A 4,260-nucleotide genomic window follows, 5' to 3' on the forward strand; every position below is an offset into this window, starting at 1 on the left:
GCCTCCCGGCCTCCGTGGAGCGCGGGATGCACGGTCCCATCGACAAGCCTCTCCCGTTTTTACCGTGGCGTCGCGGTTCACCACGGCGGGCGGGTCGGTCTCCTCCGCATAAAAAGGGGGACCCCCGCTTTTTGTTCCACGAAATCGCACAAGCTTTTTTCGCATCCACGGTTTGCCACCGCACACCAAAATGCCGATCCGGCTGCCTACTTTAGCCAACAGGTGGAGCCAGGCGCGCCGTACTTGCGCGGCACTTCCCACGTCCACCGAAGTCGGTGCCAAGGACCACTTTCGGCGCCGGAGCCGCGTACGAGCCTACTCGAGGCGGAAGAACGAAGCCAGCAAGGGCCTGGCCGCAAGTGCGTTCAATTGTCGGGACGTCCAAGTCCCTCGTTCTTCCGTGCTTCCTCTTTCGGCAAGTCGTTGCGGCACCTTCCCAAAGCGCGCAGACCCGCTAATCGCGACGAGCGCGACGTGGCCGTGCCGCCTTTCCCTCGGCAGCAAGCAAAACGCCTGGCAACGTCGACGCTCCCCTAACCGCGATCTCGCACCGTGTTTCGTGTGGCGAATTCAAAAGCCGGCCGGCGCTGCTGCAACCATTACGGTCGGTACGCATACGCCGCGGAGGGCGGGACGGTCATCGGAGCGTGCGGTTCCTCCATCGAGTACTGCGCACCTCGGCCGTCGCATCGCCGTGCCATGACCGGCCGCGCGTCAACGCGAACCGGTGCCAGCGAGATCCCTCGCCTGCAAGAACCGACCGGCAGCCTCCGTCACCCGAGGACGCGGAGGCGCTTGCCGCGGACGGCGGGACGGTATGCACTGGTGCACAGCGGACCCGTCACATCGCCAGTTCCTTGACCGACCGCCGACGCTTGTGCCGTTCCTCTCGTACTTGGCAGTCGCCGCGCGATTGTCGGGTCTCGTTCTTGCACGCTCGAACGGTCGGGAGGGCACTCGGCTGGCGTTTCGGGAACGCGCAGCCTCGCCTTCTACCGACGTAACCACGACTCGCCGTTCGCGCTCCGCCGCTCCTGTTTACAGTACTAGGCGGTCCCGCAGCGGTCGGGTCGCGCATTTCGAGCGCTTCGAGCCACGGTGCAGTGGCGGGTCGAAAGCCGACCTATGAGTGCGTTGCGCCGTTTGTACCCGCGTCCGCCACCTGGCCGACCGTCCAAGGTCGCGGTGTTGGCGTCCGCTGGGCGCAACAATTTGTCACGGGGTGCCGCTCCACATTCAGGCAGCCCCGTGGGGAAAAGCCGACCCCGCGTCCAAACGGGGTCAGCGGCAGAAAGTGTCGGGCGCAGACGCAGCTGAGGCGCTCACCCTTCACAATCCGTTAATGATCCTTCCGCAGGTTCACCTACGGAAACCTTGTTACGACTTTTACTTCCTCTAAATGATCAAGTTTGGTCATCTTTCCAACAGACCGGCGCAACCGAAAGGCCGCGCCGGACATCGGTCCGAAGACCTCACTAAATCATTCAATCGGTAGTAGCGACGGGCGGTGTGTACAAAGGGCAGGGACGTAATCAACGCGAGCTTATGACTCGCGCTTACTGGGAATTCCTCGTTCAAGGGGAACAATTGCAAGCCCCTATCCCAATCACGAAAGAAGTTCCACGGGTTACCCAGTCTTTTCAGACAGGGATAAAGACACGCTGCTTCCTTCAGTGTAGCGCGCGTGCGGCCCCGGACATCTAAGGGCATCACAGACCTGTTATTGCTCTGTTTCGTGCGGCTAGGAGCCGCTTGTCCCTCTAAGAAGGTTGTAAGGTGCTGGGAACCCCGCACCTATTTAATAGGCTAGAGTCTCGTTCGTTATCGGAATTAACCAGACAAATCGCTCCACCAACTAAGAACGGCCATGCACCACCATCCACCGAATCAAGAAAGAGCTCTCAATCTGTCAATCCTCCCAGTGTCCGGGCCGGGTAAGTTTTCCCGTGTTGAGTCAAATTAAGCCGCAGGCTCCACTCCTGGTGGTGCCCTTCCGTCAATTCCTTTAAGTTTCAGCTTTGCAACCATACTTCCCCCGGAACCCAAATACTTTGGTTTCCCGGAAGCTGCCCGCCGAGTCATTTGAGTAACTCAGGCGGATCGCTGGTTGGCATCGTTTATGGTCAGAACTAGGGCGGTATCTGATCGCCTTCGAACCTCTGACTTTCGTTCTTGATCAATGAAAACATTCTTGGCAAATGCTTTCGCAGTAGTTCGTCTTGCGACGGTCCAAGAATTTCACCTCTAGCGCCGCAATACGAATGCCCCCGTCCGTCCCTCTTAATCATTACCTCGTATTCCAAAAACCAACAGAACAGAAACGAGGTCTTGTTCTATTATTCCATGCAAGTTTATTCAGGCGACTCGCCTGCGTTGAGCACTCTAATTTTTTCAAAGTAAAAGCACCGGCCATCTCGAGGCACACAATGAAGTGCACCAAGAAAGAACCGGCATGATGTTCAGTCCGAGCCGTCGCATCGGGTAGATGCACTACTCGTCTGGAACTGAGATCCAACTACGAGCTTTTTAACCGCAGCAGCTTTAGTATACGCTATTGGAGCTGGAATTACCGCGGCTGCTGGCACCAGACTTGCCCTCCAATTGATCCTCGTTAAAGGATTTAGAGTGTACTCATTTCAATTACGGGGCCTCAAAAGAGTCCCGTATTGTTATTTTTCGTCACTACCTCCCCGTGCCGGGAGTGGGTAATTTGCGCGCCTGCTGCCTTCCTTGGATGTGGTAGCCGTTTCTCAGGCTCCCTCTCCGGAATCGAACCCTGATTCTCCGTTACCCGTAACAACCATGGTAAGCAAGTAACCTACCATCGAAAGTTGATAAGGCAGACACTTGAAAGAAACGTCGCCGGCTCGTGGCCATGCGATCAGCACAAAGTTATCCAGAGTCACCACACAATACGGGCCGAAACCCGATCGATCTTGGTCTAATAAAAGCACCCGTTACCCAAAGGGCTCCAGGCTCACTGCATGTATTAGCTCTAGAATTGCCACAGTTATCCAAGTAGGAAGAAACGATCTAAGGAACCATAACTGATTTAATGAGCCATTCGCGGTTTCGCCTTATTTCGGCATGTACTTAGACATGCATGGCTTAATCTTTGAGACAAGCATATGATTACTGGCAGGATCAACCAGGTAATCGTTCGACTGCGCGTCCGTCCTCGCCCTCGGCGGGCCGGACGCAGTCTGTGTGCGGCGGAGGCCACCTTCAGGCGCCCCAACACGCTTATTTTGCACTCCGAGATGACGGCGTTCGAGCTCGCTACGGCACAACCTTCCCGAAAGACGAGTGGGAGCCGTGCGGCAAGAAGCACGTTCATGCTCGCTCTTTTTCGTTGCATCGACTCGGTCGCGCCGTGCGGGTTGCCCAAGCCCGCTGCACTGTCGGTGGACCGGCCGGAACTAGCAACGGAGCCGAGACTGCAAAGCCGCCAGACGACGGGTCACGCCCGCGTCTTCGGCGCTTTCGCATCTGAATCGCCCGAGGACGACACGGAACACACCTCGATATCGTGGTAAAACGGCACCGTCCGACAACCAGCCCCTAACGCATCAAGCGGATGAGGCTGCAGACGACTGCCGTGGATTCCCCTGGAGCAGACCCGAGGACACGCTTGACGAGGCCGAAGCCCGCCGCATATCAGACACCCGGTCGCTTTCGCGTACGCCGCTCACGAGAACCCCCACATAATAGCAGCGATAAGTACCCAGACCTCCTTGGGCCCTAATACGAGCGTACTCGAGAAAATTTCACCGCGGGTGTGCCCCGAAACGTGTGGCATGTTGAGCGTGCCACAAGTCTACGTCGCTCTCAAACCCGCCGAGGTCGTAGAATTTGCGACCCTACTCACGAAATTCCCACCGAGGATACGGCCGCAAACGTACCGCACCTTGGGTAGGCCACGAGTTTGTGCAACACTACGCTGACGGCACAGCACCGAGGTCGTGCGCGCACGCACGGGAAAATTCCGCCGCGGTTTCTGCCGAAAACGTGAGGCACCACGACTCTCCGCAAGTTCGCGTCGACTGCGAAAGACCGAAGTCGTGAACGACGTGTCCGCTACTCGCCGCCGACACGCTGGACACCAAACGTACAACGACTCGACGGCGTCGTAGAGGCCCACGACGCGGTTTTCCTTAACGACGTCTCGGCGTGGCACCGACAGGTTAGAACGGCCGACCAACGTTCCCTGTCCGCCGTTCGGCTCAGTCGAAGGGCTCGGCGACTTCGGCAACGCTGCGA

General features: G+C 57.8%; 1 non-coding gene across 1 annotated transcript; it reads right to left on the reverse strand.

Annotated features, from left to right (window-relative positions):
* Positions 1–1,340: 1,340 nt before the first annotated feature.
* LOC142795559 (small subunit ribosomal RNA) lies at positions 1,341–3,155 on the reverse strand. The gene has a single exon (XR_012893119.1). It is a non-coding gene; the product is annotated as a small subunit ribosomal RNA (ribosomal RNA).
* Between the last annotated feature and the right edge of the window lie 1,105 nt (positions 3,156–4,260).

Source organism: Rhipicephalus microplus, unplaced genomic scaffold (genome assembly GCF_043290135.1).
Source record: "Rhipicephalus microplus isolate Deutch F79 unplaced genomic scaffold, USDA_Rmic scaffold_731, whole genome shotgun sequence".
Taxonomy (NCBI): domain Eukaryota; kingdom Metazoa; phylum Arthropoda; class Arachnida; order Ixodida; family Ixodidae; genus Rhipicephalus; species Rhipicephalus microplus.